The sequence below is a fragment of the Myodes glareolus genome, chromosome 22, assembly GCF_982192425.1.
Source record: "Myodes glareolus chromosome 22, mMyoGla1.1, whole genome shotgun sequence".
Lineage (NCBI taxonomy): Eukaryota > Metazoa > Chordata > Mammalia > Rodentia > Cricetidae > Myodes > Myodes glareolus.
Window position 1 is genome coordinate 52,610,268 of NC_142047.1, and position 23,705 is coordinate 52,633,972.

At 63.0% G+C, this 23,705-nt stretch overlaps 9 non-coding genes across 9 annotated transcripts; all 9 read right to left on the reverse strand.

Annotated features, from left to right (window-relative positions):
* Positions 1–65: 65 nt before the first annotated feature.
* Positions 66–184, reverse strand: LOC148118552 (5S ribosomal RNA). Its single transcript, XR_015736068.1, has one exon. It is a non-coding gene; the product is annotated as a 5S ribosomal RNA (ribosomal RNA).
* A 2,647-nt stretch (positions 185–2,831) lies between these two features.
* On the reverse strand, positions 2,832–2,950 carry LOC148118553 (5S ribosomal RNA). Its single transcript, XR_015736079.1, has one exon. It is a non-coding gene; the product is annotated as a 5S ribosomal RNA (ribosomal RNA).
* Positions 2,951–5,613: 2,663 nt separating this feature from the next.
* Positions 5,614–5,732, reverse strand: LOC148118554 (5S ribosomal RNA). The gene has a single exon (XR_015736080.1). It is a non-coding gene; the product is annotated as a 5S ribosomal RNA (ribosomal RNA).
* Positions 5,733–8,410: 2,678 nt separating this feature from the next.
* Positions 8,411–8,529, reverse strand: LOC148118555 (5S ribosomal RNA). The gene has a single exon (XR_015736081.1). It is a non-coding gene; the product is annotated as a 5S ribosomal RNA (ribosomal RNA).
* Positions 8,530–11,174: 2,645 nt separating this feature from the next.
* Positions 11,175–11,293, reverse strand: LOC148118556 (5S ribosomal RNA). Its single transcript, XR_015736082.1, has one exon. It is a non-coding gene; the product is annotated as a 5S ribosomal RNA (ribosomal RNA).
* Positions 11,294–13,945: 2,652 nt separating this feature from the next.
* LOC148118557 (5S ribosomal RNA) lies at positions 13,946–14,064 on the reverse strand. Its single transcript, XR_015736066.1, has one exon. It is a non-coding gene; the product is annotated as a 5S ribosomal RNA (ribosomal RNA).
* A 2,675-nt stretch (positions 14,065–16,739) lies between these two features.
* Positions 16,740–16,858, reverse strand: LOC148118558 (5S ribosomal RNA). The gene has a single exon (XR_015736083.1). It is a non-coding gene; the product is annotated as a 5S ribosomal RNA (ribosomal RNA).
* A 2,684-nt stretch (positions 16,859–19,542) lies between these two features.
* Positions 19,543–19,661, reverse strand: LOC148118559 (5S ribosomal RNA). Its single transcript, XR_015736084.1, has one exon. It is a non-coding gene; the product is annotated as a 5S ribosomal RNA (ribosomal RNA).
* A 2,795-nt stretch (positions 19,662–22,456) lies between these two features.
* LOC148118560 (5S ribosomal RNA) lies at positions 22,457–22,575 on the reverse strand. Its single transcript, XR_015736085.1, has one exon. It is a non-coding gene; the product is annotated as a 5S ribosomal RNA (ribosomal RNA).
* Between the last annotated feature and the right edge of the window lie 1,130 nt (positions 22,576–23,705).

The following is a 23,705-nucleotide window of genomic DNA, read 5'->3' on the forward strand; positions in this document are numbered from 1 at the left end:
AGTAGGAGGAGGAGGAGGAGGAGGAGAAGGAGGAGGAAGGAAAGAGAAAGGGAAGAAGAAAAAAAAGCCTACAGCACCCGGTATTCCCAGGCGGTCTCCCATCCAAGTACTAACCAGGCCCGACCCTGCTTAGCTTCCGAGATCAGACGAGGTCGGGCGCGTTCAGGGTGGTATGGCCGTAGACGGAGGCGTGTCGTCGCTGTGGCGCCACAAGAGCCTGCTGCAGAACTGGCCTGCGCTCCTGCACGCCAGCCCGCCCGTCCTCACGCCCCCCACGCCCTCCCGAGTGAGTCCGAGACCGAATCCGGACAGACGGACGGACAGACGGACGAGCCCCTCCAACCCGCCCACCAGCCAGCCAGCCAGCCTGCCAGCTAGGCCCTCCTTCCTCAGCCCTCTGCCCCGGCCCGGAGCCGGGCTCCGCGGCCAGGAGCAGTCGCCAGCCCTACCCACCGACCTTGTCTCCCTTGTCTCCCTTGTCTCCCTTGTCTCCCGTTCCTCATCGGGCACCCTCACCGCGCCCCAACCGTGCCCCTGGCAGCTTGGCTGGCCCCGCAAGCTGGCTGGCTCCTCCCTTGCCCGCCCTTGGCCTCCCTCGGTGGGGAATCCACGGGTGCCGGCTTTGACAGGGCCTCAGGGCCTTCCGGGGCAGGGGTCGGCTTTGGACCCGGACTCTCCCTCCACCTGGGAACTGTTGCCAGGTAGCCAGCCAGCTCCTTGCCTTTGGGCAGGTGAGAGCCCTCCTGTGTCGTCCCGCAGGCCACTTGTGTCCCCGCTCTGGAGGAGGCGTGGGGGTTGCGTGGGGAGATGGGCGCCCGGGTTGGGGGTGGGGTGGGGCTGGGGTGGGGTGGCATGGGGTGGTGGCAGGAGGAGTTCGCGGGGGAGGTGCCCAGAGAGGCTCAGGCGTAGCGGTCGGATCGCTTGGGTCATCATCCTTCCAGACAGGGGTAGACACTGTCTTGCTGGTGCCCTAGTACTAGGTAAGGTGGTGCCTCGACGGGCCTGGTAGTGGCTAGGCGCTAGTCTCTCATCATTGGGGAACGGGAAACCTGCTCCTGCTCCTGCTCCTGCTCCTGCTCCTGCTCCTGCTCCTGCTCCTGCTCCTGCTCCTGCTCCTCCTCCTCCTGCTCCTGCTCCTGCTCCTCCTCCTCCTGCTCCTGCTACTGCTCCTCCTGCTCCTGCTCCTGCTCCTCCTGCTCCTGCTCGTGCTCCTCCTTCTCCTCCTGCTGCTCCTCCTGCTCCTCCTGCTGCTCCTCCTGCTCCTCCTGCTCCTGCTCCTCCTCCTCCTCCTCTTCCTCTACCTCCTCCCTCCTTCTCCTCCTGCTCCTCTTCCTCCTCTCCCCAGAGTATCCCCCTCCTCCTGGAGAATCTAGAAATCCCAAAGCCTGGGATTGGGTTAGAGAGACTGTGTGCCTGGGCGCCTGTGAGCTTTCTCGCCTTCAGGAGAAACCTTGGTTCTCTCTTTGGAACTTGGAATGCCAGCTCCCAAGATTCCAGTTCCGCCCCATGCCCACCCCCACCCCCACCCCCAGTCCCAGCCCTATCCCCTATCGCCAGCCAGCGGGGCCATCCAGTCCCCCATTGAAGATGCCTCCCTGTGAAGCGGGCGGCACGCCGTTCTGCCCGTGGGGGAGAAGAGAGAAAGGCAGGCTGTCCAGCGTGGAAGATGCTCCTGGGCTGACCGACCGGTGGGGCCCAGGAAACTTGGAATTTGGAACTTGGAACTTGGAACTTGGGTCTTGGCGCTCTCTGCTCGTGGACGGTGCGGGCGGGGGCAGGCACACAGGCACACGCACACCCACGCACGCAGAAACACACTCAAGCACGCGTGTACGCACGCACGCACGCCATCGGACACTGCAGACGGACACACATCCGCACAAGCGTGCACGCACAGCAAGCGAACGAACACACACACACACAGCACACGCACGCACGCGCACACACACACATCAGGCAAGAATGCACACACTCCCCAACAGACAGACACAAAAGCAGGCAAAACCCCAGACCACATAGGCACAAGCATGCACGCACAACACACACACACACACACACACACACAAAGGCGCCTAATGTGGCCTACACGAACACACGTGCACCCACATGGGGCTACTCACACAAGCACGCACATTGCACATTCCACACAGGCAAGCAGGCACACAGGCACGCAGGTGGGCGTACACTGCATCCCCGGGAGTGGGTTGGTGGAGCCTGCTTGCTCTTAGACTGCTTCCACCGGGTGGGTTGTGTGGAGGGGGCGTGGCGATCTCTCCCGGAATCCATACACAGAGCTGTGCGGTGCGGGGCTGCTATCCCAGGCACCTGCCTGCCGGCCTGCCCTGCCCGTGGAACTGAGGAGCTGTGGAGCCGGGGAGCCAAGGACGATGGTGGCTGGCCCAGGGTCTCACTTGGCTGCACGCCACTCAAGACAGCCTCTACCGTGCGAGTCTTAGCTTCCTTGAGGGGTCCTGGCATTCCTTGCCCACTCGGGTGTTTCCCCTCGTGCCTGAGGGCGCTGACCGGTGGGTGGATTTGGAACCTTGTGAGAGGTGGGCCCTCTTTCCGGGGTGCGGATTGTCCTGGTGTTGTCCTGGTCCCGGCTGGCCCGCGGTCGCGAAGGCCAAAGGGGCCAAAAGAGGAGAAGGAAGGAGGAGGAGGAAGAGGAGGAAGAGGAGGAAGAGGAGGAGGAGGAGGAGGAGGAGGAGGAGGAGGAGGAGAAGGAAGAGAAGAAGAAGAAGAAGAAGAAGAAGAAGAAGAAGAAGAAGAAGAAGAAGAAGAAGAAGAAGAAGAAGAAGAAGAAGAAAAGAGCAAGGGAAGAAGAAGAAAAAAGCCTACAGCACCCGGTATTCCCAGGCGGTCTCCCATCCAAGTACTAACCAGGCCCGACCCTGCTTAGCTTCCGAGATCAGACGAGATCGGGCGCGTTCAGGGTGGTATGGCCGTAGACGGAGGCGTGTTGTCGCTGTGGCGCCACAAGAGCCTGCTGCAGCACTGGCCTGCGCTCCTGCACGCCAGCCCGCCCGTCCCCACGCCCCCACGCCCTCCCGAGTGAGTCCGAGACCGAATCCGGACGGACGGACGGACGGACAGACGGACGAGCCCCTCCAACCCGCCCACCAGCCAGCCAGCCAGCCTGCCAGCTAGGCCCTCCTTCCTCAGCCCTCTGCCCCGGCCCGGAGCCGGGCTCCGGGGCCAGGAGCAGTCGCCAGCCCTACCCACCGACCTTGTCTCCCTTGTCTCCCTTGTCTCCCTTGTCTCCCTTGTCTCCCGTTCCTCATCGGGCACCCTCACCGCGCCCCAACCGTGCCCCTGGCAGCTTGGCTGGCCCCGCAAGCTGGCTGGCTCCTCCCTTGCCCGCCCTCGGCCTCCCTCGGTGGGGAATCCACGGGTGCCGGCTTTGACAGGGCCTCAGGGCCTTCCGGGGCAGGGGTCGGCTTTGGACCCGGACTCTCCCTCCACCTGGGAACTGTTGCCAGGTAGCCAGCCAGCTCCTTGCCTTTGGGCAGGTGAGAGCCCTCCTGTGTCGTCCCGCAGGCCACTTGTGTCCCCGCTCTGGAGGAGGCGTGGGGGTTGCGTGGGGAGATGGGCGCCCGGGTTGGGGGTGGGGTGGGGCTGGGGTGGGGTGGCATGGGGTGGTGGCAGGAGGAGTTCGCGGGGGAGGTGCCCAGAGAGGCTCAGGCGTAGCGGTCGGATCGCTTGGGTCATCATCCTTCCAGACAGGGGTAGACACTGTCTTGCTGGTGCCCTAGTACTAGGTAAGGTGGTGCCTCGACGGGTCTGGTAGTGGCTAGGCGCTAGTCTCTCATCATTGGGGAACGGGAAACTGTTGTTTCCTTTCCCTCCTGCTCCTGCTCCTGCTCCTGCTCCTGCTCCTGCTCCTGCTCCTGCTCCTGCTCCTGCTCCTGCTCCTGCTCCTGCTCCTGCTCCTGCTTCTCCTCCTGCTCCTCCTCCTGATCCTCCTGCTCCTGCTCCTCCTGTTCCTCCTGCTGCTCCTCCTGCTCCTGCGCCTGCTCCTGCTCCTGCTCCTCCTGCTCCTCCTGCTGCTCCTCCTGCTCCTCCTGCTCCTGCTCCTCCTCCTCCTCCTCTTCCTCTACCTCCTCCCTCCTTCTCCTCCTGCTCCTCTTCCTCCTCTCCCCAGAGTATCCCCCTCCTCCTGGAGAATCTAGAAATCCCAAAGCCTGGGATTGGGTTAGAGAGACTGTGTGCCTGGGCGCCTGTGAGCTTTCTCGCCTTCAGGAGAAACCTTGGTTCTCTCTTTGGAACTTGGAATGCCAGCTCCCAAGATTCCAGTTCCGCCCCATGCCCACCCCCACCCCCACCCCCAGTCCCAGCCCTATCCCCTATCGCCAGCCAGCGGGGCCATCCAGTCCCCCATTGAAGATGCCTCCCTGTGAAGCGGGCGGCACGCCGTTCTGCCCGTGGGGGAGAAGAGAGAAAGGCAGGCTGTCCAGCGTGGAAGATGCTCCTGGGCTGACCGACCGGTGGGGCCCAGGAAACTTGGAATTTGGAACTTGGAACTTGGAACTTGGGTCTTGGCGCTCTCTGCTCGTGGACGGTGCGGGCGGGGGCAGGCACACAGGCACACGCACACCCACGCACGCAGAAACACACTCAAGCACGCGTGTACGCACGCACGCACGCCATCGGACACTGCAGACGGACACACATCCGCACAAGCGTGCACGCACAGCAAGCGAACGAACACACACACACACAGCACACGCACGCACGCGCACACACACACATCAGGCAAGAATGCACACACTCCCCAACAGACAGACACAAAAGCAGGCAAAACCCCAGACCACATAGGCACAAGCATGCACGCACAACACACACACACACACACAAAGGCGCCTAATGTGGCCTACACGAACACACGTGCACCCACATGGGGCTACTCACACAAGCACGCACATTGCACATTCCACACAGGCAAGCAGGCACACAGGCACGCAGGTGGGCGTACACTGCATCCCCGGGAGTGGGTTGGTGGAGCCTGCTTGCTCTTAGACTGCTTCCACCGGGTGGGTTGTGTGGAGGGGGCGTGGCGATCTCTTCCGGAATCCATACACAGAGCTGTGCGGTGCGGGGCTGCTATCCCAGGCACCTGCCTGCCGGCCTGCCCTGCCCGTGGAACTGAGGAGCTGTGGAGCCGGGGAGCCAAGGACGATGGTGGCTGGCCCAGGGTCTCACTTGGCTGCACGCCACTCAAGACAGCCTCTACCGTGCGAGTCTTAGCTTCCTTGAGGGGTCCTGGCATTCCTTGCCCACTCGGGTGTTTCCCCTCGTGCCTGAGGGCGCTGACCGGTGGGTGGATTTGGAACCTTGTGAGAGGTGGGCCCTCTTTCCGGGGTGCGGATTGTCCTGGTGTTGTCCTGGTCCCGGCTGGCCCGCGGTCGCGAAGGCCAAAGGGGCCAAAAGAGGAGAAGGAAGGAGGAGGAGGAAGAGGAGGAAGAGGAGGAAGAGGAGGAGGAGGAGGAGGAGGAGGAGGAGGAGGAGGAGGAGGAGAAGGAAGAGAAGAAGAAGAAGAAGAAGAAGAAGAAGAAGAAGAAGAAGAAGAAGAAGAAGAAGAAGAAGAAGAAAAGAGCAAGGGAAGAAGAAGAAAAAAGCCTACAGCACCCGGTATTCCCAGGCGGTCTCCCATCCAAGTACTAACCAGGCCCGACCCTGCTTAGCTTCCGAGATCAGACGAGATCGGGCGCGTTCAGGGTGGTATGGCCGTAGACGGAGGCGTGTTGTCGCTGTGGCGCCACAAGAGCCTGCTGCAGCACTGGCCTGCGCTCCTGCACGCCAGCCCGCCCGTCCCCACGCCCCCACGCCCTCCCGAGTGAGTCCGAGACCGAATCCGGACGGACGGACGGACGGACAGACGGACGAGCCCCTCCAACCCGCCCACCAGCCAGCCAGCCAGCCTGCCAGCTAGGCCCTCCTTCCTCAGCCCTCTGCCCCGGCCCGGAGCCGGGCTCCGGGGCCAGGAGCAGTCGCCAGCCCTACCCACCGACCTTGTCTCCCTTGTCTCCCTTGTCTCCCTTGTCTCCCTTGTCTCCCGTTCCTCATCGGGCACCCTCACCGCGCCCCAACCGTGCCCCTGGCAGCTTGGCTGGCCCCGCAAGCTGGCTGGCTCCTCCCTTGCCCGCCCTCGGCCTCCCTCGGTGGGGAATCCACGGGTGCCGGCTTTGACAGGGCCTCAGGGCCTTCCGGGGCAGGGGTCGGCTTTGGACCCGGACTCTCCCTCCACCTGGGAACTGTTGCCAGGTAGCCAGCCAGCTCCTTGCCTTTGGGCAGGTGAGAGCCCTCCTGTGTCGTCCCGCAGGCCACTTGTGTCCCCGCTCTGGAGGAGGCGTGGGGGTTGCGTGGGGAGATGGGCGCCCGGGTTGGGGGTGGGGTGGGGCTGGGGTGGGGTGGCATGGGGTGGTGGCAGGAGGAGTTCGCGGGGGAGGTGCCCAGAGAGGCTCAGGCGTAGCGGTCGGATCGCTTGGGTCATCATCCTTCCAGACAGGGGTAGACACTGTCTTGCTGGTGCCCTAGTACTAGGTAAGGTGGTGCCTCGACGGGTCTGGTAGTGGCTAGGCGCTAGTCTCTCATCATTGGGGAACGGGAAACTGTTGTTTCCTTTCCCTCCTGCTCCTGCTCCTGCTCCTGCTCCTGCTCCTGCTCCTGCTCCTGCTCCTGCTCCTGCTCCTGCTCCTGCTCCTGCTCCTGCTCCTGCTTCTCCTCCTGCTCCTCCTCCTGATCCTCCTGCTCCTGCTCCTCCTGTTCCTCCTGCTGCTCCTCCTGCTCCTGCGCCTGCTCCTGCTCCTGCTCCTCCTGCTCCTCCTGCTGCTCCTCCTGCTCCTCCTGCTCCTGCTCCTCCTCCTCCTCCTCTTCCTCTACCTCCTCCCTCCTTCTCCTCCTGCTCCTCTTCCTCCTCTCCCCAGAGTATCCCCCTCCTCCTGGAGAATCTAGAAATCCCAAAGCCTGGGATTGGGTTAGAGAGACTGTGTGCCTGGGCGCCTGTGAGCTTTCTCGCCTTCAGGAGAAACCTTGGTTCTCTCTTTGGAACTTGGAATGCCAGCTCCCAAGATTCCAGTTCCGCCCCATGCCCACCCCCACCCCCACCCCCAGTCCCAGCCCTATCCCCTATCGCCAGCCAGCGGGGCCATCCAGTCCCCCATTGAAGATGCCTCCCTGTGAAGCGGGCGGCACGCCGTTCTGCCCGTGGGGGAGAAGAGAGAAAGGCAGGCTGTCCAGCGTGGAAGATGCTCCTGGGCTGACCGACCGGTGGGGCCCAGGAAACTTGGAATTTGGAACTTGGAACTTGGAACTTGGGTCTTGGCGCTCTCTGCTCGTGGACGGTGCGGGCGGGGGCAGGCACACAGGCACACGCACACCCACGCACGCAGAAACACACTCAAGCACGCGTGTACGCACGCACGCACGCCATCGGACACTGCAGACGGACACACATCCGCACAAGCGTGCACGCACAGCAAGCGAACGAACACACACACACACAGCACACGCACGCACGCGCACACACACACATCAGGCAAGAATGCACACACTCCCCAACAGACAGACACAAAAGCAGGCAAAACCCCAGACCACATAGGCACAAGCATGCACGCACAACACACACACACACACACAAAGGCGCCTAATGTGGCCTACACGAACACACGTGCACCCACATGGGGCTACTCACACAAGCACGCACATTGCACATTCCACACAGGCAAGCAGGCACACAGGCACGCAGGTGGGCGTACACTGCATCCCCGGGAGTGGGTTGGTGGAGCCTGCTTGCTCTTAGACTGCTTCCACCGGGTGGGTTGTGTGGAGGGGGCGTGGCGATCTCTTCCGGAATCCATACACAGAGCTGTGCGGTGCGGGGCTGCTATCCCAGGCACCTGCCTGCCGGCCTGCCCTGCCCGTGGAACTGAGGAGCTGTGGAGCCGGGGAGCCAAGGACGATGGTGGCTGGCCCAGGGTCTCACTTGGCTGCACGCCACTCAAGACAGCCTCTACCGTGCGAGTCTTAGCTTCCTTGAGGGGTCCTGGCATTCCTTGCCCACTCGGGTGTTTCCCCTCGTGCCTGAGGGCGCTGACCGGTGGGTGGATTTGGAACCTTGTGAGAGGTGGGCCCTCTTTCCGGGGTGCGGATTGTCCTGGTGTTGTCCTGGTCCCGGCTGGCCCGCGGTCGCGAAGGCCAAAGGGGCCAAAAGAGGAGAAGGAAGGAGGAGGAGGAAGAGGAGGAAGAGGAGGAAGAGGAGGAGGAGGAGGAGGAGGAGGAGGAGGAGGAGGAGGAGGAGAAGGAAGAGAAGAAGAAGAAGAAGAAGAAGAAGAAGAAGAAGAAGAAGAAGAAGAAGAAGAAGAAGAAGAAGAAGAAGAAGAAGAAGAAAAGAGCAAGGGAAGAAGAAGAAAAAAGCCTACAGCACCCGGTATTCCCAGGCGGTCTCCCATCCAAGTACTAACCAGGCCCGACCCTGCTTAGCTTCCGAGATCAGACGAGATCGGGCGCGTTCAGGGTGGTATGGCCGTAGACGGAGGCGTGTTGTCGCTGTGGCGCCACAAGAGCCTGCTGCAGCACTGGCCTGCGCTCCTGCACGCCAGCCCGCCCGTCCCCACGCCCCCACGCCCTCCCGAGTGAGTCCGAGACCGAATCCGGACGGACGGACGGACGGACAGACGGACGAGCCCCTCCAACCCGCCCACCAGCCAGCCAGCCAGCCTGCCAGCTAGGCCCTCCTTCCTCAGCCCTCTGCCCCGGCCCGGAGCCGGGCTCCGGGGCCAGGAGCAGTCGCCAGCCCTACCCACCGACCTTGTCTCCCTTGTCTCCCTTGTCTCCCTTGTCTCCCTTGTCTCCCGTTCCTCATCGGGCACCCTCACCGCGCCCCAACCGTGCCCCTGGCAGCTTGGCTGGCCCCGCAAGCTGGCTGGCTCCTCCCTTGCCCGCCCTCGGCCTCCCTCGGTGGGGAATCCACGGGTGCCGGCTTTGACAGGGCCTCAGGGCCTTCCGGGGCAGGGGTCGGCTTTGGACCCGGACTCTCCCTCCACCTGGGAACTGTTGCCAGGTAGCCAGCCAGCTCCTTGCCTTTGGGCAGGTGAGAGCCCTCCTGTGTCGTCCCGCAGGCCACTTGTGTCCCCGCTCTGGAGGAGGCGTGGGGGTTGCGTGGGGAGATGGGCGCCCGGGTTGGGGGTGGGGTGGGGCTGGGGTGGGGTGGCATGGGGTGGTGGCAGGAGGAGTTCGCGGGGGAGGTGCCCAGAGAGGCTCAGGCGTAGCGGTCGGATCGCTTGGGTCATCATCCTTCCAGACAGGGGTAGACACTGTCTTGCTGGTGCCCTAGTACTAGGTAAGGTGGTGCCTCGACGGGTCTGGTAGTGGCTAGGCGCTAGTCTCTCATCATTGGGGAACGGGAAACTGTTGTTTCCTTTCCCTCCTGCTCCTGCTCCTGCTCCTGCTCCTGCTCCTGCTCCTGCTCCTGCTCCTGCTCCTGCTCCTGCTCCTGCTCCTGCTTCTCCTCCTGCTCCTCCTCCTGATCCTCCTGCTCCTGCTCCTCCTGTTCCTCCTGCTGCTCCTCCTGCTCCTGCGCCTGCTCCTGCTCCTGCTCCTCCTGCTCCTCCTGCTGCTCCTCCTGCTCCTCCTGCTCCTGCTCCTCCTCCTCCTCCTCTTCCTCTACCTCCTCCCTCCTTCTCCTCCTGCTCCTCTTCCTCCTCTCCCCAGAGTATCCCCCTCCTCCTGGAGAATCTAGAAATCCCAAAGCCTGGGATTGGGTTAGAGAGACTGTGTGCCTGGGCGCCTGTGAGCTTTCTCGCCTTCAGGAGAAACCTTGGTTCTCTCTTTGGAACTTGGAATGCCAGCTCCCAAGATTCCAGTTCCGCCCCATGCCCCCCACCCCCAGTCCCAGCCCTATCCCCTATCGCCAGCCAGCGGGGCCATCCAGTCCCCCATTGAAGATGCCTCCCTGTGAAGCGGGCGGCACGCCGTTCTGCCCGTGGGGGAGAAGAGAGAAAGGCAGGCTGTCCAGCGTGGAAGATGCTCCTGGGCTGACCGACCGGTGGGGCCCAGGAAACTTGGAATTTGGAACTTGGAACTTGGAACTTGGGTCTTGGCGCTCTCTGCTCGTGGACGGTGCGGGCGGGGGCAGGCACACAGGCACACGCACACCCACGCACGCAGAAACACACTCAAGCACGCGTGTACGCACGCACGCACGCCATCGGACACTGCAGACGGACACACATCCGCACAAGCGTGCACGCACAGCAAGCGAACGAACACACACACACACAGCACACGCACGCACGCGCACACACACACATCAGGCAAGAATGCACACACTCCCCAACAGACAGACACAAAAGCAGGCAAAACCCCAGACCACATAGGCACAAGCATGCACGCACAACACACACACACACACACAAAGGCGCCTAATGTGGCCTACACGAACACACGTGCACCCACATGGGGCTACTCACACAAGCACGCACATTGCACATTCCACACAGGCAAGCAGGCACACAGGCACGCAGGTGGGCGTACACTGCATCCCCGGGAGTGGGTTGGTGGAGCCTGCTTGCTCTTAGACTGCTTCCACCGGGTGGGTTGTGTGGAGGGGGCGTGGCGATCTCTTCCGGAATCCATACACAGAGCTGTGCGGTGCGGGGCTGCTATCCCAGGCACCTGCCTGCCGGCCTGCCCTGCCCGTGGAACTGAGGAGCTGTGGAGCCGGGGAGCCAAGGACGATGGTGGCTGGCCCAGGGTCTCACTTGGCTGCACGCCACTCAAGACAGCCTCTACCGTGCGAGTCTTAGCTTCCTTGAGGGGTCCTGGCATTCCTTGCCCACTCGGGTGTTTCCCCTCGTGCCTGAGGGCGCTGACCGGTGGGTGGATTTGGAACCTTGTGAGAGGTGGGCCCTCTTTCCGGGGTGCGGATTGTCCTGGTGTTGTCCTGGTCCCGGCTGGCCCGCGGTCGCGAAGGCCAAAGGGGCCAAAAGAGGAGAAGGAAGGAGGAGGAGGAAGAGGAGGAAGAGGAGGAAGAGGAGGAGGAGGAGGAGGAGGAGGAGGAGGAGGAGGAGAAGGAAGAGAAGAAGAAGAAGAAGAAGAAGAAGAAGAAGAAGAAGAAGAAGAAGAAGAAGAAGAAGAAGAAGAAGAAGAAGAAAAGAGCAAGGGAAGAAGAAGAAAAAAGCCTACAGCACCCGGTATTCCCAGGCGGTCTCCCATCCAAGTACTAACCAGGCCCGACCCTGCTTAGCTTCCGAGATCAGACGAGATCGGGCGCGTTCAGGGTGGTATGGCCGTAGACGGAGGCGTGTCGTCGCTGTGGCGCCACAAGAGCCTGCTGCAGCACTGGCCTGCGCTCCTGCACGCCAGCCCGCCCGTCCCCACGCCCCCACGCCCTCCCGAGTGAGTCCGAGACCGAATCCGGACGGACGGACGGACGGACGGACAGACGGACGAGCCCCTCCAACCCGCCCACCAGCCAGCCAGCCAGCCTGCCAGCTAGGCCCTCCTTCCTCAGCCCTCTGCCCCGGCCCGGAGCCGGGCTCCGGGGCCAGGAGCAGTCGCCAGCCCTACCCACCGACCTTGTCTCCCTTGTCTCCCTTGTCTCCCTTGTCTCCCTTGTCTCCCGTTCCTCATCGGGCACCCTCACCGCGCCCCAACCGTGCCCCTGGCAGCTTGGCTGGCCCCGCAAGCTGGCTGGCTCCTCCCTTGCCCGCCCTCGGCCTCCCTCGGTGGGGAATCCACGGGTGCCGGCTTTGACAGGGCCTCAGGGCCTTCCGGGGCAGGGGTCGGCTTTGGACCCGGACTCTCCCTCCACCTGGGAACTGTTGCCAGGTAGCCAGCCAGCTCCTTGCCTTTGGGCAGGTGAGAGCCCTCCTGTGTCGTCCCGCAGGCCACTTGTGTCCCCGCTCTGGAGGAGGCGTGGGGGTTGCGTGGGGAGATGGGCGCCCGGGTTGGGGGTGGGGTGGGGCTGGGGTGGGGTGGCATGGGGTGGTGGCAGGAGGAGTTCGCGGGGGAGGTGCCCAGAGAGGCTCAGGCGTAGCGGTCGGATCGCTTGGGTCATCATCCTTCCAGACAGGGGTAGACACTGTCTGGCTGGTGCCCTAGTACTAGGTAAGGTGGTGCCTCGACGGGCCTGGTAGTGGCTAGGCGCTAGTCTCTCATCATTGGGGAACGGGAAACTGTTGTTTCCTTTCCCTCCTGCTCCTGCTCCTGCTCCTGCTCCTGCTCCTGCTCCTGCTCCTGCTCCTGCTCCTGCTTCTCCTCCTGCTCCTCCTCCTGATCCTCCTGCTCCTGCTCCTCCTGTTCCTCCTGCTGCTCCTCCTGCTCCTGCGCCTGCTCCTGCTCCTGCTCCTCCTGCTCCTCCTGCTGCTCCTCCTGCTCCTCCTGCTCCTGCTCCTCCTCCTCCTCCTCTTCCTCTACCTCCTCCCTCCTTCTCCTCCTGCTCCTCTTCCTCCTCTCCCCAGAGTATCCCCCTCCTCCTGGAGAATCTAGAAATCCCAAAGCCTGGGATTGGGTTAGAGAGACTGTGTGCCTGGGCGCCTGTGAGCTTTCTCGCCTTCAGGAGAAACCTTGGTTCTCTCTTTGGAACTTGGAATGCCAGCTCCCAAGATTCCAGTTCCGCCCCATGCCCACCCCCACCCCCACCCCCAGTCCCAGCCCTATCCCCTATCGCCAGCCAGCGGGGCCATCCAGTCCCCCATTGAAGATGCCTCCCTGTGAAGCGGGCGGCACGCCGTTCTGCCCGTGGGGGAGAAGAGAGAAAGGCAGGCTGTCCAGCGTGGAAGATGCTCCTGGGCTGACCGACCGGTGGGGCCCAGGAAACTTGGAATTTGGAACTTGGAACTTGGAACTTGGGTCTTGGCGCTCTCTGCTCGTGGACGGTGCGGGCGGGGGCAGGCACACAGGCACACGCACACCCACGCACGCAGAAACACACTCAAGCACGCGTGTACGCACGCACGCACGCCATCGGACACTGCAGACGGACACACATCCGCACAAGCGTGCACGCACAGCAAGCGAACGAACACACACACACACAGCACACGCACGCACGCGCACACACACACATCAGGCAAGAATGCACACACTCCCCAACAGACAGACACAAAAGCAGGCAAAACCCCAGACCACATAGGCACAAGCATGCACGCACAACACACACACACACACACAAAGGCGCCTAATGTGGCCTACACGAACACACGTGCACCCACATGGGGCTACTCACACAAGCACGCACATTGCACATTCCACACAGGCAAGCAGGCACACAGGCACGCAGGTGGGCGTACACTGCATCCCCGGGAGTGGGTTGGTGGAGCCTGCTTGCTCTTAGACTGCTTCCACCGGGTGGGTTGTGTGGAGGGGGCGTGGCGATCTCTTCCGGAATCCATACACAGAGCTGTGCGGTGCGGGGCTGCTATCCCAGGCACCTGCCTGCCGGCCTGCCCTGCCCGTGGAACTGAGGAGCTGTGGAGCCGGGGAGCCAAGGACGATGGTGGCTGGCCCAGGGTCTCACTTGGCTGCACGCCACTCAAGACAGCCTCTACCGTGCGAGTCTTAGCTTCCTTGAGGGGTCCTGGCATTCCTTGCCCACTCGGGTGTTTCCCCTCGTGCCTGAGGGCGCTGACCGGTGGGTGGATTTGGAACCTTGTGAGAGGTGGGCCCTCTTTCCGGGGTGCGGATTGTCCTGGTGTTGTCCTGGTCCCGGCTGGCCCGCGGTCGCGAAGGCCAAAGGGGCCAAAAGAGGAGAAGGAAGGAGGAGGAGGAAGAGGAGGAAGAGGAGGAAGAGGAGGAGGAGGAGGAGGAGGAGGAGGAGGAGGAGGAGGAGAAGGAAGAGAAGAAGAAGAAGAAGAAGAAGAAGAAGAAGAAGAAGAAGAAGAAGAAGAAGAAGAAGAAGAAGAAGAAGAAGAAGAAGAAGAAAAGAGCAAGGGAAGAAGAAGAAAAAAGCCTACAGCACCCGGTATTCCCAGGCAGTCTCCCATCCAAGTACTAACCAGGCCCGACCCTGCTTAGCTTCCGAGATCAGACGAGATCGGGCGCGTTCAGGGTGGTATGGCCGTAGACGGAGGCGTGTTGTCGCTGTGGCGCCACAAGAGCCTGCTGCAGCACTGGCCTGCGCTCCTGCACGCCAGCCCGCCCGTCCCCACGCCCCCACGCCCTCCCGAGTGAGTCCGAGACCGAATCCGGACGGACGGACGGACGGACAGACGGACGAGCCCCTCCAACCCGCCCACCAGCCAGCCAGCCAGCCTGCCAGCTAGGCCCTCCTTCCTCAGCCCTCTGCCCCGGCCCGGAGCCGGGCTCCGGGGCCAGGAGCAGTCGCCAGCCCTACCCACCGACCTTGTCTCCCTTGTCTCCCTTGTCTCCCTTGTCTCCCTTGTCTCCCGTTCCTCATCGGGCACCCTCACCGCGCCCCAACCGTGCCCCTGGCAGCTTGGCTGGCCCCGCAAGCTGGCTGGCTCCTCCCTTGCCCGCCCTCGGCCTCCCTCGGTGGGGAATCCACGGGTGCCGGCTTTGACAGGGCCTCAGGGCCTTCCGGGGCAGGGGTCGGCTTTGGACCCGGACTCTCCCTCCACCTGGGAACTGTTGCCAGGTAGCCAGCCAGCTCCTTGCCTTTGGGCAGGTGAGAGCCCTCCTGTGTCGTCCCGCAGGCCACTTGTGTCCCCGCTCTGGAGGAGGCGTGGGGGTTGCGTGGGGAGATGGGCGCCCGGGTTGGGGGTGGGGTGGGGCTGGGGTGGGGTGGCATGGGGTGGTGGCAGGAGGAGTTCGCGGGGGAGGTGCCCAGAGAGGCTCAGGCGTAGCGGTCGGATCGCTTGGGTCATCATCCTTCCAGACAGGGGTAGACACTGTCTTGCTGGTGCCCTAGTACTAGGTAAGGTGGTGCCTCGACGGGCCTGGTAGTGGCTAGGCGCTAGTCTCTCATCATTGGGGAACGGGAAACTGTTGTTTCCTTTCCCTCCTGCTCCTGCTCCTGCTCCTGCTCCTGCTCCTGCTCCTGCTCCTGCTCCTGCTCCTGCTCCTGCTCCTGCTCCTGCTCCTGCTCCTGCTCCTGCTCCTGCTCCTGCTCCTCCTCCTGATCCTCCTCCTGATCCTCCTGCTCCTGCTCCTCCTGTTCCTCCTGCTGCTCCTCCTGCTCCTGCGCCTGCTCCTGCTCCTGCTCCTCCTGCTCCTCCTGCTGCTCCTCCTGCTCCTCCTGCTCCTGCTCCTCCTCCTCCTCCTCTTCCTCTACCTCCTCCCTCCTTCTCCTCCTGCTCCTCTTCCTCCTCTCCCCAGAGTATCCCCCTCCTCCTGGAGAATCTAGAAATCCCAAAGCCTGGGATTGGGTTAGAGAGACTGTGTGCCTGGGCGCCTGTGAGCTTTCTCGCCTTCAGGAGAAACCTTGGTTCTCTCTTTGGAACTTGGAATGCCAGCTCCCAAGATTCCAGTTCCGCCCCATGCCCACCCCCACCCCCACCCCCAGTCCCAGCCCTATCCCCTATCGCCAGCCAGCGGGGCCATCCAGTCCCCCATTGAAGATGCCTCCCTGTGAAGCGGGCGGCACGCCGTTCTGCCCGTGGGGGAGAAGAGAGAAAGGCAGGCTGTCCAGCGTGGAAGATGCTCCTGGGCTGACCGACCGGTGGGGCCCAGGAAACTTGGAATTTGGAACTTGGAACTTGGAACTTGGGTCTTGGCGCTCTCTGCTCGTGGACGGTGCGGGCGGGGGCAGGCACACAGGCACACGCACACCCACGCACGCAGAAACACACTCAAGCACGCGTGTACGCACGCACGCACGCCATCGGACACTGCAGACGGACACACATTCGCACAAGCGTGCACGCACAGCAAGCGAACGAACACACACACACACAGCACACGCACGCACGCGCACACACACACATCAGGCAAGAATGCACACACTCCCCAACAGACAGACACAAAAGCAGGCAAAACCCCAGACCACATAGGCACAAGCATGCACGCACAACACACACACACACACACAAAGGCGCCTAATGTGGCCTACACGAACACACGTGCACCCACATGGGGCTACTCACACAAGCACGCACATTGCACATTCCACACAGGCAAGCAGGCACACAGGCACGCAGGTGGGCGTACACTGCATCCCCGGGAGTGGGTTGGTGGAGCCTGCTTGCTCTTAGACTGCTTCCACCGGGTGGGTTGTGTGGAGGGGGCGTGGCGATCTCTTCCGGAATCCATACACAGAGCTGTGCGGTGCGGGGCTGCTATCCCAGGCACCTGCCTGCCGGCCTGCCCTGCCCGTGGAACTGAGGAGCTGTGGAGCCGGGGAGCCAAGGACGATGGTGGCTGGCCCAGGGTCTCACTTGGCTGCACGCCACTCAAGACAGCCTCTACCGTGCGAGTCTTAGCTTCCTTGAGGGGTCCTGGCATTCCTTGCCCACTCGGGTGTTTCCCCTCGTGCCTGAGGGCGCTGACCGGTGGGTGGATTTGGAACCTTGTGAGAGGTGGGCCCTCTTTCCGGGGTGCGGATTGTCCTGGTGTTGTCCTGGTCCCGGCTGGCCCGCGGTCGCGAAGGCCAAAGGGGCCAAAAGAGGAGAAGGAAGGAGGAGGAGGAAGAGGAGGAAGAGGAGGAAGAGGAGGAGGAGGAGGAGGAGAAGGAAGAGAAGAAGAAGAAGAAGAAGAAGAAGAAGAAGAAGAAGAAGAAGAAGAAGAAGAAGAAGAAGAAGAAGAAGAAGAAGAAGAAGAAAAGAGCAAGGGAAGAAGAAGAAAAAAGCCTACAGCACCCGGTATTCCCAGGCGGTCTCCCATCCAAGTACTAACCAGGCCCGACCCTGCTTAGCTTCCGAGATCAGACGAGATCGGGCGCGTTCAGGGTGGTATGGCCGTAGACGGAGGCGTGTTGTCGCTGTGGCGCCACAAGAGCCTGCTGCAGCACTGGCCTGCGCTCCTGCACGCCAGCCCGCCCGTCCCCACGCCCCCACGCCCTCCCGAGTGAGTCCGAGACCGAATCCGGACGGACGGACGGACGGACAGACGGACGAGCCCCTCCAACCCGCCCACCAGCCAGCCAGCCAGCCTGCCAGCTAGGCCCTCCTTCCTCAGCCCTCTGCCCCGGCCCGGAGCCGGGCTCCGGGGCCAGGAGCAGTCGCCAGCCCTACCCACCGACCTTGTCTCCCTTGTCTCCCTTGTCTCCCTTGTCTCCCTTGTCTCCCGTTCCTCATCGGGCACCCTCACCGCGCCCCAACCGTGCCCCTGGCAGCTTGGCTGGCCCCGCAAGCTGGCTGGCTCCTCCCTTGCCCGCCCTCGGCCTCCCTCGGTGGGGAATCCACGGGTGCCGGCTTTGACAGGGCCTCAGGGCCTTCCGGGGCAGGGGTCGGCTTTGGACCCGGACTCTCCCTCCACCTGGGAACTGTTGCCAGGTAGCCAGCCAGCTCCTTGCCTTTGGGCAGGTGAGAGCCCTCCTGTGTCGTCCCGCAGGCCACTTGTGTCCCCGCTCTGGAGGAGGCGTGGGGGTTGCGTGGGGAGATGGGCGCCCGGGTTGGGGGTGGGGTGGGGCTGGGGTGGGGTGGCATGGGGTGGTGGCAGGAGGAGTTCGCGGGGGAGGTGCCCAGAGAGGCTCAGGCGTAGCGGTCGGATCGCTTGGGTCATCATCCTTCCAGACAGGGGTAGACACTGTCTTGCTGGTGCCCTAGTACTAGGTAAGGTGGTGCCTCGACGGGCCTGGTAGTGGCTAGGCGCTAGTCTCTCATCATTGGGGAACGGGAAACTGTTGTTTCCTTTCCCTCCTGCTCCTGCTCCTGCTCCTGCTCCTGCTCCTGCTCCTGCTCCTGCTCCTGCTCCTGCTCCTGCTCCTGCTCCTGCTCCTGCTCCTGCTCCTGCTCCTGCTCCTGCTCCTCCTCCTGATCCTCCTCCTGATCCTCCTGCTCCTGCTCCTCCTGTTCCTCCTGCTGCTCCTCCTGCTCCTGCGCCTGCTCCTGCTCCTGCTCCTCCTGCTCCTCCTGCTGCTCCTCCTGCTCCTCCTGCTCCTGCTCCTCCTCCTCCTCCTCTTCCTCTACCTCCTCCCTCCTTCTCCTCCTGCTCCTCTTCCTCCTCTCCCCAGAGTATCCCCCTCCTCCTGGAGAATCTAGAAATCCCAAAGCCTGGGATTGGGTTAGAGAGACTGTGTGCCTGGGCGCCTGTGAGCTTTCTCGCCTTCAGGAGAAACCTTGGTTCTCTCTTTGGAACTTGGAATGCCAGCTCCCAAGATTCCAGTTCCGCCCCATGCCCACCCCCACCCCCACCCCCAGTCCCAGCCCTATCCCCTATCGCCAGCCAGCGGGGCCATCCAGTCCCCCATTGAAGATGCCTCCCTGTGAAGCGGGCGGCACGCCGTTCTGCCCGTGGGGGAGAAGAGAGAAAGGCAGGCTGTCCAGCGTGGAAGATGCTCCTGGGCTGACCGACCGGTGGGGCCCAGGAAACTTGGAATTTGGAACTTGGAACTTGGAACTTGGGTCTTGGCGCTCTCTGCTCGTGGACGGTGCGGGCGGGGGCAGGCACACAGGCACACGCACACCCACGCACGCAGAAACACACTCAAGCACGCGTGTACGCACGCACGCACGCCATCGGACACTGCAGACGGACACACATCCGCACAAGCGTGCACGCACAGCAAGCGAACGAACACACACACACACAGCACACGCACGCACGCGCACACACACACATCAGGCAAGAATGCACACACTCCCCAACAGACAGACACAAAAGCAGGCAAAACCCCAGACCACATAGGCACAAGCATGCACGCACAACACACACACACACACACAAAGGCGCCTAATGTGGCCTACACGAACACACGTGCACCCACATGGGGCTACTCACACAAGCACGCACATTGCACATTCCACACAGGCAAGCAGGCACACAGGCACGCAGGTGGGCGTACACTGCATCCCCGGGAGTGGGTTGGTGGAGCCTGCTTGCTCTTAGACTGCTTCCACCGGGTGGGTTGTGTGGAGGGGGCGTGGCGATCTCTTCCGGAATCCATACACAGAGCTGTGCGGTGCGGGGCTGCTATCCCAGGCACCTGCCTGCCGGCCTGCCCTGCCCGTGGAACTGAGGAGCTGTGGAGCCGGGGAGCCAAGGACGATGGTGGCTGGCCCAGGGTCTCACTTGGCTGCACGCCACTCAAGACAGCCTCTACCGTGCGAGTCTTAGCTTCCTTGAGGGGTCCTGGCATTCCTTGCCCACTCGGGTGTTTCCCCTCGTGCCTGAGGGCGCTGACCGGTGGGTGGATTTGGAACCTTGTGAGAGGTGGGCCCTCTTTCCGGGGTGCGGATTGTCCTGGTGTTGTCCTGGTCCCGGCTGGCCCGCGGTCGCGAAGGCCAAAGGGGCCAAAAGAGGAGAAGGAAGGAGGAGGAGGAAGAGGAGGAAGAGGAGGAAGAGGAGGAGGAGGAGGAGGAGAAGGAAGAGAAGAAGAAGAAGAAGAAGAAGAAGAAGAAGAAGAAGAAGAAGAAGAAGAAGAAGAAGAAGAAGAAGAAGAAGAAGAAGAAGAAGAAGAAGAAAAGAGCAAGGGAAGAAGAAGAAAAAAGCCTACAGCACCCGGTATTCCCAGGCGGTCTCCCATCCAAGTACTAACCAGGCCCGACCCTGCTTAGCTTCCGAGATCAGACGAGATCGGGCGCGTTCAGGGTGGTATGGCCGTAGACGGAGGCGTGTTGTCGCTGTGGCGCCACAAGAGCCTGCTGCAGCACTGGCCTGCGCTCCTGCACGCCAGCCCGCCCGTCCCCACGCCCCCACGCCCTCCCGAGTGAGTCCGAGACCGAATCCGGACGGACGGACGGACGGACAGACGGACGAGCCCCTCCAACCCGCCCACCAGCCAGCCAGCCAGCCTGCCAGCTAGGCCCTCCTTCCTCAGCCCTCTGCCCCGGCCCGGAGCCGGGCTCCGGGGCCAGGAGCAGTCGCCAGCCCTACCCACCGACCTTGTCTCCCTTGTCTCCCTTGTCTCCCTTGTCTCCCTTGTCTCCCGTTCCTCATCGGGCACCCTCACCGCGCCCCAACCGTGCCCCTGGCAGCTTGGCTGGCCCCGCAAGCTGGCTGGCTCCTCCCTTGCCCGCCCTCGGCCTCCCTCGGTGGGGAATCCACGGGTGCCGGCTTTGACAGGGCCTCAGGGCCTTCCGGGGCAGGGGTCGGCTTTGGACCCGGACTCTCCCTCCACCTGGGAACTGTTGCCAGGTAGCCAGCCAGCTCCTTGCCTTTGGGCAGGTGAGAGCCCTCCTGTGTCGTCCCGCAGGCCACTTGTGTCCCCGCTCTGGAGGAGGCGTGGGGGTTGCGTGGGGAGATGGGCGCCCGGGTTGGGGGTGGGGTGGGGCTGGGGTGGGGTGGCATGGGGTGGTGGCAGGAGGAGTTCGCGGGGGAGGTGCCCAGAGAGGCTCAGGCGTAGCGGTCGGATCGCTTGGGTCATCATCCTTCCAGACAGGGGTAGACACTGTCTTGCTGGTGCCCTAGTACTAGGTAAGGTGGTGCCTCGACGGGTCTGGTAGTGGCTAGGCGCTAGTCTCTCATCATTGGGGAACGGGAAACTGTTGTTTCCTTTCCCTCCTGCTCCTGCTCCTGCTCCTGCTCCTGCTCCTGCTCCTGCTCCTGCTCCTGCTCCTGCTCCTGCTCCTGCTCCTGCTCCTGCTCCTGCTCCTGCTCCTGCTTCTCCTCCTGCTCCTCCTCCTGATCCTCCTGCTCCTCCTGTTCCTCCTGCTGCTCCTCCTGCTCCTGCGCCTGCTCCTGCTCCTGCTCCTCCTGCTCCTCCTGCTGCTCCTCCTGCTCCTCCTGCTCCTGCTCCTCCTGTTCCTCCTGCTGCTCCTGTGCCTGCTCCTGCTCCTGCTCCTCCTGCTCCTCCTGCTGCTCCTCCTGCTCCTCCTGCTCCTCCTGCTGCTCCTCCTGCTCCTCCTGCTCCTGCTCCTCCTCCTCCTCCTCTTCCTCTACCTCCTCCCTCCTTCTCCTCCTGTTCCTCTTCCTCCTCTCCCCAGAGTATCCCCCTCCTCCTGGAGAATCTAGAAATCCCAAAGCCTGGGATTGGGTTAGAGAGACTGTGTGCCTGGGCGCCTGTGAGCTTTCTCGCCTTCAGGAGAAACCTTGGTTCTCTCTTTGGAACTTGGAATGCCAGCTCCCAAGATTCCAGTTCCGCCCCATGCCCACCCCCACCCCCACCCCCAGTCCCAGCCCTATCCCCTATCGCCAGCCAGCGGGGCCATCCAGTCCCCCATTGAAGATGCCTCCCTGTGAAGCGGGCGGCACGCCGTTCTGCCCGTGGGGGAGAAGAGAGAAAGGCAGGCTGTCCAGCGTGGAAGATGCTCCTGGGCTGACCGACCGGTGGGGCCCAGGAAACTTGGAATTTGGAACTTGGAACTTGGAACTTGGGTCTTGGCGCTCTCTGCTCGTGGACGGTGCGGGCGGGGGCAGGCACACAGGCACACGCACACCCACGCACGCAGAAACACACTCAAGCACGCGTGTACGCACGCACGCACGCCATCGGACACTGCAGACGGACACACATCCGCACAAGCGTGCACGCACAGCAAGCGAACGAACACACACACACACAGCACACGCACGCACGCGCACACACACACATCAGGCAAGAATGCACACACTCCCCAACAGACAGACACAAAAGCAGGCAAAACCCCAGACCACATAGGCACAAGCATGCACGCACAACACACACACACACACACAAAGGCGCCTAATGTGGCCTACACGAACACACGTGCACCCACATGGGGCTACTCACACAAGCACGCACATTGCACATTCCACACAGGCAAGCAGGCACACAGGCACGCAGGTGGGCGTACACTGCATCCCCGGGAGTGGGTTGGTGGAGCCTGCTTGCTCTTAGACTGCTTCCACCGGGTGGGTTGTGTGGAGGGGGCGTGGCGATCTCTTCCGGAATCCATACACAGAGCTGTGCGGTGCGTGGCTGCTATCCCAGGCACCTGCCTGCCGGCCTGCCCTGCCCGTGGAACTGAGGAGCTGTGGAGCCGGGGAGCCAAGGACGATGGTGGCTGGCCCAGGGTCTCACTTGGCTGCACGCCACTCAAGACAGCCTCTACCGTGCGAGTCTTAGCTTCCTTGAGGGGTCCTGGCATTCCTTGCCCACTCGGGTGTTTCCCCTCGTGCCTGAGGGCGCTGACCGGTGGGTGGATTTGGAACCTTGTGAGAGGTGGGCCCTCTTTCCGGGGTGCGGATTGTCCTGGTGTTGTCCTGGTCCCGGCTGGCCCGCGGTCGCGAAGGCCAAAGGGGCCAAAAGAGGAGAAGGAAGGAGGAGGAGGAAGAGGAGGAAGAGGAGGAAGAGGAGGAGGAGGAGGAGGAGGAGGAGGAGGAGGAGGAGGAGAAGGAAGAGAAGAAGAAGAAGAAGAAGAAGAAGAAGAAGAAGAAGAAGAAGAAGAAGAAGAAGAAGAAGAAGAAGAAGAAGAAAAGAGCAAGGGAAGAAGAAGAAAAAAGCCTACAGCACCCGGTATTCCCAGGCGGTCTCCCATCCAAGTACTAACCAGGCCCGACCCTGCTTAGCTTCCGAGATCAGACGAGATCGGGCGCGTTCAGGGTGGTATGGCCGTAGACGGAGGCGTGTTGTCGCTGTGGCGCCACAAGAGCCTGCTGCAGCACTGGCCTGCGCTCCTGCACGCCAGCCCGCCCGTCCCCACGCCCCCACGCCCTCCCGAGTGAGTCCGAGACCGAATCCGGACGGACGGACGGACGGACAGACGGACGAGCCCCTCCAACCCGCCCACCAGCCAGCCAGCCAGCCTGCCAGCTAGGCCCTCCTTCCTCAGCCCTCTGCCCCGGCCCGGAGCCGGGCTCCGGGGCCAGGAGCAGTCGCCAGCCCTACCCACCGACCTTGTCTCCCTTGTCTCCCTTGTCTCCCTTGTCTCCCTTGTCTCCCGTTCCTCATCGGGCACCCTCACCGCGCCCCAACCGTGCCCCTGGCAGCTTGGCTGGCCCCGCAAGCTGGCTGGCTCCTCCCTTGCCCGCCCTCGGCCTCCCTCGGTGGGGAATCCACGGGTGCCGGCTTTGACAGGGCCTCAGGGCCTTCCGGGGCAGGGGTCGGCTTTGGACCCGGACTCTCCCTCCACCTGGGAACTGTTGCCAGGTAGCCAGCCAGCTCCTTGCCTTTGGGCAGGTGAGAGCCCTCCTGTGTCGTCCCGCAGGCCACTTGTGTCCCCGCTCTGGAGGAGGCGTGGGGGTTGCGTGGGGAGATGGGCGCCCGGGTTGGGGGTGGGGTGGGGCTGGGGTGGGGTGGCATGGGGTGGTGGCAGGAGGAGTTCGCGGGGGAGGTGCCCAGAGAGGCTCAGGCGTAGCGGTCGGATCGCTTGGGTCATCATCCTTCCAGACAGGGGTAGACACTGTCTTGCTGGTGCCCTAGTACTAGGTAAGGTGGTGCCTCGACGGGTCTGGTAGTGGCTAGGCGCTAGTCTCTCATCATTGGGGAACGGGAAACTGTTGTTTCCTTTCCCTCCTGCTCCTGCTCCTGCTCCTGCTCCTGCTCCTGCTCCTGCTCCTGCTCCTGCTCCTGCTCCTGCTCCTGCTCCTGCTCCTGCTCCTGCTCCTGCTCCTGCTCCTGCTCCTGCTCCTGCTCCTGCTCCTGCTCCTGCTCCTGCTCCTGCTCCTGCTCCTGCTCCTGCTCCTGCTTCTCCTCCTGCTCCTCCTCCTGATCCTCCTGCTCCTGCTCCTCCTGTTCCTCCTGCTGCTCC